This window comes from the organism of the source record quoted next, unplaced genomic scaffold (genome assembly GCF_019419815.1).
Source record: "Pyrus x bretschneideri cultivar Hongxiangsu unplaced genomic scaffold, Pyrus_bretschneideri_v1 Contig97, whole genome shotgun sequence".
NCBI lineage: Eukaryota > Viridiplantae > Streptophyta > Magnoliopsida > Rosales > Rosaceae > Pyrus > Pyrus x bretschneideri.
This window is the reverse complement of record NW_025999839.1, coordinates 1,117,382-1,134,547: the sequence shown is the minus strand read 5'-3', so window position 1 is coordinate 1,134,547 and position 17,166 is coordinate 1,117,382. Positions and strand designations below refer to the sequence as shown.

At 37.2% G+C, this 17,166-nt stretch overlaps 1 pseudogene; it reads left to right on the top strand.

Moving 5' to 3' along the window:
- Positions 1-17,166, top strand: part of LOC125473800 — a 58,845-nt pseudogene that overhangs the window by 40,478 nt on the left and 1,201 nt on the right.

Genomic DNA, 17,166 nt, shown 5'->3' with positions numbered 1-17,166 from the left:
TGACAACACTTTCTAAGCGTACTAAATTTTAGGGTCTCACAGTTTGATACACTAGATTGGCTTGGATAAATTTTAGGGATTAGCTTGAAAATATTGATGAGAGGTAAGGTCATTGTCGTTAAACAAATTGATGAATGTTTAGGATATTAGTTTGAGACTTACTCAAGTTTAAATCATCCAAGATGGGTGTTAGTATTGGTGTGTAGCGTGTGTTCAAGTTTAGCTAAGTATCTAGATATTTTTACTTAATATTTCCCTAACAAAAGTCCAAGGTCATCTTTAATGGAAATGGCTAAAAGGCTATATGCTAAAAAGTGGCCTAGCCAGTCAATACTATGGTCTAATGGTATTCCTCTTCACTTGGAAGTAAGAAGTCTTAGGTTTGAATTTCGTGAATTTCGTGGATGGCGAATTTAATACTAAATTAGACTGCCATTCTGTGGCTTAGCTGAACTCCCCCTCCTCTTAGTATAAAAATATCAATGTACTAAAAAAGAAGAAGCCTATTTTGATAAAAAAAACACCCATCTTCAATGGAGGGCTAGGCCAAAAATGTGTGGAACCCACCAGGCCAAAAGTTGGCCACAAGGCTAACAGGCTAGCTAATTTCGGCCACCCTCTAACCTCGATTCTTAGGACCATTTGCCATCCTCGAACTCGCTGACATTAGCATGCAATGACTAGCTGATGTAATCTAGTCGTTGGATTTTTTTAAATAATGTTTAAAAATACCTATGACATTTCTACACCATTTCTCACATCTTTTCACCTTTACATACTATCTTACCTCATTTTAACATGCAAGTAATATTAAAACATTTAATAAAATATGTAACAATACCAAATAGACAAACTACATATCGACACGTGTCACTCAAAAATCGTAGCCCAAAAATTAGTAAGATTACATAAAGATAAGAAATATGAATAATTACTCATTTAACAACACGTGTTACTTGAAATCTTATCTGAGAAAATATTGAAATTATATAAAGATAAGAAATCCGGAGGCGTATTCATTTAGTGACAAGTGACACTCAAAATATGTCCGAATAACCTGATTTTAATATGGTTGGTTAATTCAATTAACCAATAAGTTAAAGAACAAACTTAAGAATAATAAATCATTGATGGGCTATGTTTAGTCCCTTTTAGTTGGAGATGGTATATAAATATAACATGATACTGTTCATTTAAAATAATTTTCTGCTGGATTATAATTTTGGATAGGACTATACTTAGCTCATTCGGTTGGAGATGACCTAAGTAATGATGCTTTTATGGGCGGAGAGGTTACTTCTATAACCTTCCAAGATAAATGAAAAAAAATGCATGCTGTAGAAAGCCAAAACTAAAATAAAGAGAGTTGTTTGAGAGCAGCAATAAAGCAGGTCGTGAGTTGCTCTTGTTAGACTACATGTGAATGACAATGAGATAACAACTAGATTTCTTGAATTACACGTAAACTCATTATGCGAGTTGTGTGGTTGAAGGAATCTGAGATCCTTGATATAATAGGAGTTGTGGAATTTAATTATTGTGCATCCAATCTAAAGGGAATACTTATCAAGTATTTACTGAGAGATAAGAATCACAATGGGACTTGAATTTGTTACGAGGATAGAGTTTATCACTGCTACTGATAATAGGCCGGTATTAGTGGAACTCTAAGAGGATAATTTGGTATGTATATACATATTGAAGAAGTCCCTGCTTCCACACAAAAAGACTCTTGAGAACTAAACCCTATTTACTAGTAGAGGTCATCGCTGTGTGCTGGAAGTAGAAGACTGATTCACTTGTTCATTCAATGGCTGCAACATCAGGTAAGTCGCTTTTGCAAATTGCATATAAGGTTATGTACTGAGGTTGTTCGTGGATGTAATCTTATCACTACGTTGATTATGTTGATGGCTTGTGTGTGCATATTAATTCTTACATGTGGTATCAGAGCACATATTGAAGATGGTCGATCTTGCCCAGAAACTAAAGGATCTTGAGGTACCTATGACTGACCAATTTTTAGTCCACATGGCTTTAAATTCCTTACCTCCTAAATATGGTTAGCTCAAAGTCTCATACAACACTCAAAAGGATACATGGGGTATCGATGAACTGATTTCCATGTGTGCTCAAGAAGAGGATCGGCACAAAAAAGACAAGACTGTGGATGTGAATTTTGTGCAAGCTGAAAAACACAAAAGAGACTCTACTTTTGGTTCAACCATACCTATTGGTAAGAAGAAGAAGAAAGGAAACTTTTCTTCATTTAAAAGTACTAACCCTTTAAAGGATCTCACAAAATTAAGCCTGTTAATGCTGAGATTGAGAAAGAAAAAGAATGTTATTTTTGCAAAGAGACAGGTCACTTAAGAAAGAATTGCAATGGATTCAGAATTGGCTTCTCACTAAGGGTAAAATCATAAATGTTTTTGTATGTGTTGAGTCAAATTTAGTTTTAATTCCCCCTCAAAGTTGGTGGTTTGACACTGGGTGCTCCATTCATATAACTAATTCCTTGCAAGGATTCTCAAAAACAAGGGAGATAAACAATGAAGTCTACAATGTCTATGTAGGAAATGGGAGCAAAGTTGCTATTGAATCCATAGGGAGAGTCGAATTAGTCCTTTCTTCTGGTTTTGTTTTAGAATTGAGTCAAGTACTTTATGTACCTTCCATGAGAAGGAATTTGATTTTTGCATCTAAGCTAGTTAAGTCAGGTTTTATCTTTGTTGTTGACAATCATTGTGTGACGTTTTACCATTTGAATGATATTAATAAATTGCTTAGGAAAACTTATCTTGAAATTGATATGTGGCAACTAAACTGTTCATATAAAAATGAATGCTTTAGTGTTCAAGTTGTTGGTTCAAAATTATCGTCCACTTCTGAAAATCCTCAATGCTTGGGCATTAAAGGTTGGGACACATATCTAAAGAAAGAATCATCACCTTGTCAAAACAAAACATGTTGCCACAACTTGATTTTAGTGATTTCAAAGAATGTGTCGATTGTTTTAAAGGAAAACTCACCAACACTAGAAAATTAGGATCAAATTGTAGTAAATCCCTGCTAGAAATCATACAAACTGACATATGTGGACCTTTTCCAAAAAACCATTTGTGGAAAATCTTATTTCATATCCTTTATTGATGATTTTTCAAGTTATGCATATGTTTATCTCATCTCGGAAAAATCTGAAGCTTTGGAGTGTTTTAAATCTTTTCATTTAGAGGTCGAAAAACAAATTGAAAAAAAATTAAAATTGTGAGATCCGATAGAGGTGCTGAGTATTTTGGACATGTACACTGAGGTTGGACAACACAAGGGGCCTTATGCAACTTATCTTGAACAAAATGGCATCGTAGCACAATATACCACTCCAGGGACCCCTCAACAGAATGGGGTGGTAGAAAGAAAACTCTCAAGGATATGATAAGGTCTATGTTTGCACACTCACATCTTCCTATTTTTCTCTGGGGAGAGGCATTGAAAAGCGCAACATATATCTTGAACCGAGTGCCGAGCAAGTCGGTTAACTTGGTGCCATTTAAAACATGGACTGTACGAAAATGGAGTTTCAACCATTTTCATGTTTGGGGATGTAAAGCCGAGGCAAGATTCTACAATCCAATGGAGAAGAAGCTTGATCCAAGAACTACAAGTTGTAGGTTTATTGGATACTCCGAAAGATCAAAAGGGTTTAAGTTTTACTGCCCTAACAATCATTCAAGAGTTATGGAGAAACACAATGCTAAGTTTCTCGAGCATTTGGATGGAGATGGTGACAGCCCTTCACATTCAATATTATCAGATTTTGAAGAACTACCACAAGAAAGTGAGTTGGTTGAGCAGTAAGCAATTGCCGTGTGCATTCCTTTCGAGCCACAAACATTTCCTACACATAGTCTCCCTGAGCAGCAAGTAGATGGAATGACGAATGATCACCAAATTCCCCATGATGAAGAGCAAGGTCTAAACATTGTAGACGTGGAAGATAATATTGATGATCACATAAACGGCATGGCTACTACATCGATTTAGGCACCAGTCAGAAAGTCACAGCGAGTTCGCAGGCTGTTACATTACCAGATTTTGTATATATTAATGAGGCAGAATATAACATAGGGGATGATGATGATTCTACATCCTATCATCAAGAAATCTCAAGTACAAGATCAAAGTTATGGAATGAAGCCATGCATGAAGAATTATAGTCTATGGAAAAGAATAGAGTGTGGACCTTAGTACCAAAACTGACGGGGGTTCACAAACTCGTAGGTTGCAAGTGTGTCTTTAAAACAAAGAGAGACTCAGAGGGTAATATTGACAAACATAAAGGGAGACTAGTGGCAAAAGACTTTACACATAGAGAAGGAGTCGATTACAATGAGACATTTTCTCCTGTCTCAACCAAAGACTCCATGAGAATAATACTAGCCCTCACAGCTCATTTTAATTTAGAGCTTCATCAGATGGATGTTAAAACAGCCTTTCTTAATGGGGATCTTGAAGAAGACATATACATGAGCCAACCACCAGGATTTGTTGAAAGGGAGAAAAAAATTAATGGTTTGTAAGCTGAACAAGTCGATTTATGGGCTGAAATAGGCTTCGAGGCAATGGAACAAAAAGTTTGATAGTGTGATGGAGAAGTCAGGTTTTCAAGAGAATAAACTGGATGAGTGTGTGTACTTTAAAGTCTGTGGTACCAAGGTAATATTCTTGGTATTGTATGTAGACGACATATTAATGGCGAGCTAAAATATGTTTTGTTACAGTCGACCAAGGGCATGTTAGCTCAGAACTTCGATATGAAAGACTTGGGAGAGGCTCGGTTTGTGTTGGGGATAGAAATCATTAGCGATTATGCCAAGAGATCCCTTGGTCTTTCACAAAGACAATATATTGATAGGGTGACTAAACGATTTTACATGGACAAATGTTCAAATGGAGAGCTATCTATTGGAAAAAGGAGACAAGTTGACTTGCGAGCGGTGTCCCAAGAATGATTTGGAGAAAGAAGGAATGAAAGACAAGCCATATGTGTCTCTAGTAGGGAGCTTGATCTACGTATAGGTATGTACAAGACAGGATTTAGCCTTTGCAGTGAGTGTATTCGGTAGGTTTCAATCAAATCCTGGTGCTTCTCATTGGGTTGCAGCTAAAAAGGTCTAAAGGTATCTTAAAAGAACCAGGGATTTTATTTTTACCAAAAAAAAAGAACCAGGGATTTTATGTTGATGTATAGTCATGTGGATAGAATTGAGTTGGTGGCATTCTCCGACTCTGACTTTGCAGGATGTATAGATGATAGGAGGTCGACTAATGGTTACATTTTTCTGCTAGCTAATAGGGCAGTTTCGTGGAAGAGTTCAAAGCAAAAGAGTATTGCATCTTCTACGATGGAGGCTGAATACATGGGGTGTTATGCAGCAACTCAACAAGCCATTTAGCTTAAAAATTGATGAAGGGACTGGTGATTATTGACAACATTGAAAGGCCTCTCAAACTTTATTGTGATAATAAAGCTACAGTCTTCTTTTCGAAGTATAATAAGAGGTCTTATGCGAGTAGGTTAATGGACATTAGGTTTCTAAAAGTGAGAGATGAAGTGAAGAAGGGGACTATTGATGTTGAGTATATCAACACGAGTTTGATGGTTGCTTATCCAATGACAAAGGCCTTACCAGTAGGAGTCTTCAAGAGGCATGTTTTTAACATGGGAGTAAGAGAGTCATTTGATTCAGTTAATGAGTGGGAGTAAGCACTCTAAAGACTGTGTTGAACTTGTTTTTATTTTGGTTGTCTCTTTTGCTGTCAGTAGCTAGTTGCAGAACAATGCTATGAATTATTACTGTTTTAATAATCAATTCAATTTGTCATTTCAAACAGTTTTGGTACTGAAAGTAATTTTCAGTTTGTTTTGAGGAATCAGCGTATTGTTTGTTGGTTCTCAACATCGTGATTCTGGTAGTAACATAGTGTTTCATGATAAATGTGTATGTAATTATAGAGTATCAAGTACAAGTTATTCGTACCTGGGATTTCTATAATTCTGCATTTTTCTTGGAATGACAGCTTACTAACTAGAGTGGCAGCAAGCTTTTGTAAACTCAATGATCATTGATGCGGGATTTATACGCGCACAAATTAAACCCTCTTTTTGCCAAATTATAGTATAAGTATAAGTAGGGATCGTTCTAGACCGGGGATTAGGAGGGCTTGCTAAAACCTTCTAAATTGACTTAAAAACATAAAAACACAATATAAAACACTATTTAATGCTCGAAGAAAGCAAAACTAAAAATAAGAAAGATTAAGACTAAGACTTCAACGAAATAGGGGGGAATTGGATTTGGACGAATTTAAACTAAAATGAATACTTGGAAACAAAACAAATTGTAAATATGGATTTGACGGAAATGAATGGATGGGAAGCTAGCTAAGGATTCTTTCTCTACACATGATATTTATGCATATGAATCAATTTCCAGTTATTCCTTCATTGAATTATGAACGACAATGCCCCAAATTAACCGTGACATCACTAGTTAACCCTCAGATTTTCCTTATATTATTGGATTGGATGGCATCATTCGACAACCCAAAACATTCTCAAAAGTTCCCTACATGTCATCATAATAGAGATACAATCGAAGATCATTAAGAATAATGAAAACCATAAGCATTGACAAAGCATTTGCAACTATGACATCATGTTGCTCATGCTAAGAATTAAACTTAACGCGATCGTGACAAGCGACCTTCACTACTTTCAAGTATAAGTTAGTAACGATTATGTGAAACCTTCTTAAACTTTAGCCACATATTCATGCATGCTAATTAAGTGTCGACCCTCAATCAACAAACACAAATAAGTTAATCATCAAATAGTTAAGCCAATTGCATTCACGAATCAAGAGTTCATAACCGGAATTCATCAATTCATATCACATAAATAATCATGGTATTGAAATCACCCCTAGCCAAAAAGGGTTTAGTTCCTCATAACTTTGAAATCAAAGAAACACCTAAACATTCCAACAACTCAAACTTGAATTGTATGAACGTTTAGGCACTCTTCTCTTCCATTCCTCATATTACAAAACAAAGAGAATTGAATTTAAACATTGAAATCAAAGAAACGCGTAAACATTCCAACAACTCAAACGTGAATTGTATGAACGTTTAGGCCCTCTTATCTTCCTCGTTGTTGTAGCACAAGGTCTAAGGTGAGGTTTGGGGGATTATGGAAATGGATGAGGAGTGGTGGAAATGGAAAGATGGTTTTTGGATTCTAAGGGAGACTCACGGCTAAGAGAGAAAGGGATGTGTTTGTGGTGTGTTGTGTATGAAAATGAGATGTTCTTGAATGAATGAATGCAAGGGTATTTATAGGAGTAGTGGAGGGAACATATGGCTATGTCATTTGTAGGTGAAGTAGGTGGATGTTGTAGGTGAAGTAGGTGGATGTTGTAGGTGAATTAGGTGGATGTTGTAGGTGAAGTAGGTGGATGTTGTAGGTGATTATGAGTGATAAGTGATAAGTGTATGATATGTTAAGTGATAAGTGAATGATTATGATAAGTGATAAATGAATGTATGATATGATAAGTGATAAGTGAATGATTATGATAAGTGATAAATGAATGTATGATATGATAAGTGGTGAATGATAAGTGATAAGTGGTGATGATATGTGATAAGTAATGAGTGGTGATGATAAGTATGGAGCATGTGAATTAACTAATGAAGGAAATGCATGTGCAATGACAATGTGTTAGAATGGATGTGTGTTATGCATGGCATGATTGGGATTAGGAAAGGTTTTAAATGTCCTAAAACTAAAGAGAACAAGGTTCCAACACTTTGGTCTTCAATTAGGTCTTCAATTTCGTCCAACACTTTGGCTCCAAGCATAAGCTATCCATCCTTAGCCCAAAAGTGCTCCAAAAGTCTCCAAAATGCATCTTTTTGCTCCTTTAGCCCTTTGGATCTATAAACACACGAAAATAGCTTAAAGTACTAAAATAACTAAAGAAACATAACGTAAATGCACGAGAACAAGCCATTTAAGTCGCATGAATATGCTCCTATCAAATACCCCCACACTTAGCTTTTGCTAGTCCTCGAGCAAAACAAAACAAAAGAAACCAAAAACAAAACAAAACGAACAAAACACAACCTACACCTTCCAACAATCGTCTCAGATTTCCAATGCACATGACAAGTTAAAAATCATTAGTCCCATAGATTTTTAGCCATCTTTACAGTTAAGTACATTCTTAATCATAGTCACCACATACTAGTTCACAATTAAGCATTTAAAACACATTTCGAAAGTAGTAACACGCCTTTAGAGAATTTCCTCAATTCCTTACTAGAATGCACTCTATTTTCACACAGATTTTCTGACTACACACCCTACACTAGTTATATGTGAGAGATTGATGTAAACATGTAGACGAACACTCACATATGTTATAATAAGGAAAGCATTTTCTGGAGTTAATAAGCATGTTTAGATATGATCTCATGAATGGAATGCTACTACTTAGACGCGAGAACCAGTGACACCATAAGCTCATACCAAGTTCAAACTCCACAATTGAAATACATAACACTCAAGATAGAAGTCAAGGGTTGTAACGGGGCTAAAGGTGTTTGGCTAACAAAGAAAGGTGAAGGATAAACAAACATTCTTAAAGCAATAGTGAGCAAAGTATTTGAATTAGGCACTTAGAATTCCCTTTAGAATGCAAAAATCAACTTTGAACACCCAAGGGAAAGTCACACAAAACTTAGGGCCATATTCAACTTTTTGGACCCTTTCTTCAACCATCAACGCTCGTGAGTTCATTCTTACTTATTTTCACTCCTTTTTTTTTTTTTTTTTTTTTTTTTTTTTTTTTTTTTTCTTCTTCTTTTTCTTTTGAATCTCGAAACATACATATAAACGTAAGAACAAACTTTTACTCCCCCACACTCATTTTCTTGCATAATGTAACTCAAAAGGAATTCATTTAAGTCATGCTCACTATACTTTAAGAACAAGGGTATAGGAAAGTCCTACACTAAGCTAGGTAAGGGAAATATGGGAAAACAAAGAATAAAAGCTAAACAAGGCTCAACGGGGTTAAAACTTACAACAAATACGAAGTATGGGAAGTAAGTTTATTTGGCTATGGTGGTGGTCACTACACAACTTCTTCTTGAATATGTGTTATGCAAATCAATAACATGCTTTGAATGAAAAGGGCATGAGTTCTAGCATTTGGAACTATATGATGAAACGCCTTCTAAGTAGTAACCAAGCAAAGAATAATGAGATCATGCAACGACTTTAGAAAACAAGAAATCACAGATTATACTCTCCAAAGAACGTTATAGGTTCAAGTCTCTCAGGGTTGTAGCGTTTGTTTGAGTTCCTTCCTTCAAGCATGTTACAAAAACGAATTTTTTTTCTTTTATGATTGCATGTGAAGTCATACATTATAACCATAACCAAGCATATACCAAGAGTAAATCAAACTTTTCTCTATGTTTATAACTCTTTTTAACAGTCATGCAATTACAAACCAAATCCTTATCATTGTGTTGGAAGGTATCCTAAGACACAAACACACAAAAACGACTCAAAACACTCTTTTTAGGCTTTTTAAAACACGTTTTTCAAATTTTTATGTGATTTTCGGAGTTATAAAAACAAAACATACTAAAACACTCTAAAACAACTTAAAAACACCTTAAAACAGCAAGGAACAACATTTGAAGTTATGGGTGATAAAATCCCACGAATTTGCATTAAATATACTTAGTTACCCCCCCACACTTAAATCAAACATTGTCCTCAATGTTTTAAGCATAGATTCACACAAAACATAAGTAAACACACAAAAAACATTTAAACATACTAAACATGGCAAAATGTAATTAACAAAGAGAAGAGTTTAGGGACGCAAATCTGGTTATGGAGTGTAAATTCCGTCTTCTCTTTGTTGATTGCATTGAGGCTTGATCTGGATGATTCCATAGGCTTACTCTCGAACTGGTTGCCGCCCATCGTTGATTTTCCTTTGTGCTACTCTTGATCTGGGCGGCAGGATTCTTTTGGTCTTCCCCGAAGGTCTGAGCTTACTCCTTTGGTCTGTTTCTTTGTTCAATCTTTCCAATTCGTATTGAAAAGGGTTGGAGGATAACTCAGCCTAAGTTTGTCTCCACATGCTTCAATGTATCATTTTCACTTGCCTTACTCGCTCCCTTTTGCATAAGTGGTCCCTTCTCTGGAAGTGTATCAACCGTTGAAGATGACTACTCGAGAGTAACGCTAGGTAAGCAATCAGGAACAGATTCCAGGCAGTTGGCTCCAGATCGGAAGACTGACTCCAAGTGCCGGCTGATTGCTTCTTTCACTTTGCCATGCGAGTAAGAACAAGGACAAAGAAAAGGACAGGGAAAGAGCATGATATGAGATACTTTTGCTTTAGACCTTTTTGATATGAGATACCTTTGCTTTTGAAGAAACGGCGAATGAAGCAGCATATGTATTTGTTGTGGTTGTCTCCACATGCTTCGATCGACCGTTTCCTTCTGCCTCATTTGTACTCCAGGTTTCTGGTATCTTCTTTGGGGGAGAAAAAATTGAGTATTTCAAGAGGCTTTGCTGGGAGTGCGCCCTCAGAGGTGAGGGAGAGTTGGACATTTTCTTCAGGTTTTCCTTGCCATAAAAACGAAGGTCGACATATATAGAGATAATAGCAAGTGGTGGTACTGTTCTTTTACCCTTGTCGACAGACGTTTTGATCCCGCAATTCCGGCTTTTTGAAATAGTGGCGCCTCTTCGATCTCTGAATACGCCTCTTCGATTTCTGAGCAGGCGCCCCTTCGATTTCTGAACGACGCCCCTTCACTTTCTAAACGACACGTGGTAGTGCAGATGCGGCTCCTTTTGACAAAGCTGCACGCGTTTTCTGAAAAGCAGAGAAAGCGTCGCCGAACTTTGCGCTTGTCGGCTAAAGATGTGTAGTTGCGATGATGGCCTCCACGTGTTGTCTGAAAAGAAGAAATCTTTTGACAAAGTTGAACGCGTCTTCTGAAAAGCCGAGAAAGCGTTGCCTAAATTACGCCGGAAATTCCGGCTTTTTGAATCGGTGGACGCGTCGCTTTGGCTTTTTTATTGAGCTATCGATCACCACAACAAACACACTCTGAAGATTTCCCATTCTTGAAAATCGACTCCGGCCCTTTGAAATTTAACTCCATCCCTTCTCTTTGAACACTTTTGAAAAATGGCAAACTCATCGAACCTTAGCTTGGAATTGAGCCTTAGCAGTGATACGGGCGCGCCGCGTCAAGGTAACGTATGGCGCCCTTCTTTCTTTTCTTCTAACGGTCCTCTCACAGGTGAAGACTCCGTGATGCAGGATGCCACAACAGCTACAATAGTAGCTAGGAACCTCCTCACTCCAAAAGATAGTAGGCTGCTGTCAGGACGGTCCGATGAGTTGGCCGTTCAAGAGTCCCTCGCACTTAGTGTTCAGTGTGCGAGTTCTGTGTCCAACATGGGCCAACGCCTGCTTGCCCGCTCCCGTCAGGTGGAATCATTGATGGCAGAGGTGGAAAGTCTCAAGCAGGAGATTCAGAAGCTTAAGTATGAGAATAGAAGTTTGCATGTGCTTGCAAATAACTATTCGTTGGGCATGAAGAGGAAGCTTGATGAGCTGCAAGAATCTGAGGGTCGAATTCACAATGACCGTCAAAGGCTTGCGTCTTATCTCTAGAGGCACCTTTTTCCTGGGTCATCCAGCGCTTGGCCAAGTATTGAGGCATGGAATGCTCTAGCTCCGATGCCTCCCGCTCCGATGGCTTCCGCTCCGATGCCTCCTGCTTCTATGCCTCCCGCTTCTGCGCCTTCTGCTTCTGCGCCTCGTAGTGGGGCTTCACGTAAACAACCTTTGTGAAGGCTCCATCTTTCTCCATGTTTAGTATCTTTTTTTTCTTTTTTTTTTTTTTTTTCTTTTTTTTTTTTACATAAATAAAATCAAACGGCATGGAATTTATCTTTGAATGGGCGGTGATACTTGAAATGATCCGGTAATAGTTTAAATTCCAGATTGGGTGCCTGAATCATTAACCACATGTTAGTATAAAAGAAAATTGAAATTCGGGGAGGCGGCTTACCTGTGTGCTCCAAAATGAACTCCAGAATAAACACCCCTTCGAAAGTTATGACTTGTCCCGTGTCATAAAATCCAACTTCCTTGGGAATTGTGGTTTCAAATATGTCCTCTTTGATGCCTTCTACATCTTCTCCAGCCACTACCTTCTCTTGAATCATTCTTCTTGGTGTACAAAGTCCTTTGAAGAATTCAACACCATCTAAAACTTGCTGTGTTGCACCAAGAATTTGAATAGCATTTTGCTCCTTTGGGAAGGCTTCCACGATGTCCTTTTTACTCTCTTCTTGGTTGGGAATCAAAAACCTGCTAGGAAAAGGGACATTGGGTGGAATAACATCAGAATAACATGGAATTGGGACGTCCTTACTGGTGGTGGGTGGTTTAGAAGGCTTAGGGGGCTGCGGCAAGGGTTGTTCTACCCTTGCCGTGTGCATGTCTTCTTCCTCCTCCTCAATTAGCAGCTCTTCATCCACTTCTAGGCTATGTTTTGACATTTTTAGGTCAGCTCCAACCTCCATAGCACTTCCCAAAGTGATAGCATTATGGATTTCAAAATCTTCCTTCGAGTTTTCAATAGTTGAGTTGGAAAGTTCACTTTGCTCTTGAATTTGTTTCATGAATTCCATAATCTGCCCAAATTGCTCGTCCAATTTACCCAACTTCTTGTCTTGATTTTGTTCGTCCTGCGTCAAAGAGGTTAGTAATTGAAAATTTTTATCATTATCCATGGACATACTTGAACTTGATTGGAATTGTTGTGGGGGAGGTTGTGGTGGCTGCATAGGTGTTGTATTGAACTCCTCATATGGTTGCCAATATGCTTCTTGTTGAGCCTCCTTGGCTTGATTTTGTGACCCCTGCACCAAAGAATTTATTTCATTAAGAATTTGAATATAATCTATTGGCGAACTTGAATTTAATTGAGCATATTGCATATGAAGTTGTGGTGGCTGCATAGGTCTTGAATAGAACTCCTCATATGGTTGCCAATATGCTTCACGTTGAACTTGTTGATCTTCCCACCATATAGAGTTTGAATGATCCCTCCAATCTCTTTGTGGACATTGATTGGCTTGAAATCCTTGCCTATATGAAGCACCAAATGTAGGGACACTCTGCATTGTGGTCCTTTCGGCATACGGCGACAATTTAGAAGTAAGATTTGCCAATTGAGCTTGAATGCTAGCAAAATCCATATCTTACTTCTCTAGTACCTAAAATCAAAGAAAGAGAACTAAATCAAATATCAAAAGTAACAACAAACAAAGAAAACAACACTAAGTTAGAAACTAAAACGAAAACAACTAAACCAAAAAAAAGAAAAGAACCAAGGGATTAGCAAAGCCCTCCTAATCCCCGGCAACGGCGCCAAAATTTGATGCGGGATTTATACGCGCACAAATTAAACCCTCTTTTTGTCAAATTATAGTATAAGTATAAGTAGGGATCGTTCTAGACCGGGGATTAGGAGGGCTTGCTAAAACCTTCTAAATTGACTTAAAAACATAAAAACACAATATAAAACACTATTTAATGCTCGAAGAAAGCAAAACTAAAAATAAGAAAGATTAAGACTAAGACTTCAATGAAATAGGGGGGAATTGGATTTGGACGAATTTAAACTAAAATGAATACTTGGAAACAAAACAAATTGTAAATATGGATTTGACGGAAATGAATGGATGGGAAGCTAGCTAAGGGTTCTTTCTCTACACATGATATTTATGCATATGAATCAATTTCCAGTTATTCCTTCATTGAATTATGAACGACAATGCCCCAAATTAACCGTGACATCACTAGTTATTTTCCTTATATTATTGGATTGGATGGCATCATTCGACAACCCAAAACATTCTCAAAAGTTCCCTACATGTCATCATAATAGAGATACAATCGAAGATCATTAAGAATAATGAAAACCATAAGCATTGACAAAGCATTTGCAACTATGACATCATGTTGCTCATGCTAAGAATTAAACTTAACGCGATCGTGACAAGCGACCTTCACTACTTTCAAGTATAAGTTAGTAACGATTATGTGAAACCTTCTTAAACTTTAGCCACATATTCATGCATGCTAATTAAGTGTCGACCCTCAATCAACAAACACAAATAAGTTAATCATCAAATAGTTAAGCCAATTGCATTCACGAATCAAGAGTTCATAACCGGAATTCATCAATTCATATCACATAAATAATCATGGTATTGAAATCACCCCTAGCCAAAAAGGGTTTAGTTCCTCATAACTTTGAAATCAAAGAAACACCTAAACATTCCAACAACTCAAACTTGAATTGTATGAACGTTTAGGCACTCTTCTCTTCCATTCCTCATATTACAAAACAAAGAGAATTGAATTTAAACATTGAAATCAAAGAAACGCGTAAACATTCCAACAACTCAAACGTGAATTGTATGAACGTTTAGGCCCTCTTATCTTCCTCGTTGTTGTAGCACAAGGTCTAAGGTGAGGTTTGGGGGATTATGGAAATGGATGAGGAGTGGTGGAAATGGAAAGATGGTTTTTGGATTCTAAGGGAGACTCACGGCTAAGAGAGAAAGGGATGTGTTTGTGGTGTGTTGTGTATGAAAATGAGATGTTCTTGAATGAATGAATGCAAGGGTATTTATAGGAGTAGTGGAGGGAACATATGGCTATGTCATTTGTAGGTGAAGTAGGTGGATGTTGTAGGTGAAGTAGGTGGATGTTGTAGGTGAATTAGGTGGATGTTGTAGGTGAAGTAGGTGGATGTTGTAGGTGATTATGAGTGATAAGTGATAAGTGTATGATATGTTAAGTGATAAGTGAATGATTATGATAAGTGATAAATGAATGTATGATATGATAAGTGATAAGTGAATGATTATGATAAGTGATAAATGAATGTATGATATGATAAATGGTGAATGATAAGTGATAAGTGGTGATGATATGTGATAAGTAATGAGTGGTGATGATAAGTATGGAGCATGTGAATTAACTAATGAAGGAAATGCATGTGCAATGACAATGTGTTAGAATGGATGTGTGTTATGCATGGCATGATTGGGATTAGGAAAGGTTTTAAATGTCCTAAAACTAAAGAGAACAAGGTTCCAACACTTTGGTCTTCAATTAGGTCTTCAATTTCGTCCAACACTTTGGCTCCAAGCATAAGCTATCCATCCTTAGCCCAAAAGTGCTCCAAAAGTCTCCAAAATGCATCTTTTTGCTCCTTTAGCCCTTTGGACCTATAAACACACGAAAATAGCTTAAAGTACTAAAATAACTAAAGAAACATAACGTAAATGCACGAGAACAAGCCATTTAAGTCGCATGAATATGCTCCTATCAATCATCATGATTTCTGTTGTATCGAGGAATATCATTGACATTCAAGTGGGAGAATGTTAGACTACGTGTGAATGACAATGAGATAACAACTAGATTTTTTGAATTACACGTAAACTCATTATGCGAGTTGTATGGTTGAAGGAATCTGAGATCCTTGATATAATAGGAGTTGTGGAGTTTAATTATTGTGCAGCCAATCTAAGGGAAGTACTTATCAAGTATTTACTGAGAGATAAGAATCACGATGGGACTTGAATTTGTTATGATGATAGAGTTTATCAGTACTACTGATAATAGGCCGGTATTAGTGGAACTCTGAGAGGATAATTTGGTGTGTGTACATATATATATATACATATTGAAGAAGTCCCTGCTTCCACACAAAAAGACTCTCGAGAACTAAACCCTATTTACTAGTAGAGGTCATCGCTGTGTGTTGGAAGTAGAAGACTGATTCACTTGTTCATTCAATGGCAGCAACATGAGGTAAGTCGCTTTTGCAGATTGCATATAGGGTTACGTGTTGAGGTTGTTCGTGGATGTAATCCTATCACTACGTGGATTATGTTGATGGCTTGTGTGTGCATATTAATTCTTACAACTCTCTCCTTGCACGGACGAGTGCCACCGACTGGCCGGCCCCCTTTGTATTTCCAGATTTTCAGTTTTCTCCTCTTTTTCCTTGTTATCAACCAAAACTCTAATTACTTTAGTTAACTATTAAGCCTAATTGATTGAGATTACTGCATTTCATGTAACTATGATTTCTCCCTTCCAAAATTCATTTCTTGAGAATTCAGACGCTATTATTTATGTTCTACAGTCAAAAACATTCAACAACCCAAAGAACATTGACAATATATATATAGAATATCTTAGGAATGACTTGGACATAATAGATAACCTATTTTTCTGAAATTTTTTTCAGACTCTGAATTTTATGCTAAGAAGAAAATACTCGGAGAGAACATGTTTCGACATTGTGCAGGTCTGCCATTAGCCATTACTGTGCTTGCGGGACTTCTAGCTAGAAAAGTCACAATTGACGAGTGGAGTACAGTAGACAAGAATGTTCATGTGTATATACAGAGAGGAGCTAATCTTGACCAAGATTACAAAGGCGATCAAGAATATGCAGGTGCATTGAGGGTGTTGGCATTGAGTTATGACAACTTACCATATAGGCCACTTTCCAGAGGATTATAATATACTAGTCAAAAGATTGACTCAGTTATGGATAGCAGAAGGTTTTATATCTTTGGGTTCCCAACGACTTGGTTCAACCGAAGAATTGGAAATGTAGCATATACTTGCTTACGTGAGTTGGTGCGAAGATGTATGGTTCAAGTTGGAACTCTTGGTTCAGCTAAGAAGATCAAAACATGTCATCTTCATGATCTTATGCGACACTTGTCCTTGTTAAAGGCATAAGACATGAACTTTCTCCACATTGTAAATTTTACTTGCACGATAGCCGAGGCAGCAACAGTTATTAAAGTTCGAAGGCTTGTTGTATATGTGGAGGAAAACTTTGGTGATAGATTTGCTCCCACGAGAAATGACCACCTTGTTGGATTTTTAGATCACCCGGCCCGTCTCACTCTAACGACACAGATACTGTCCTCAACTTAACCACCTGCTC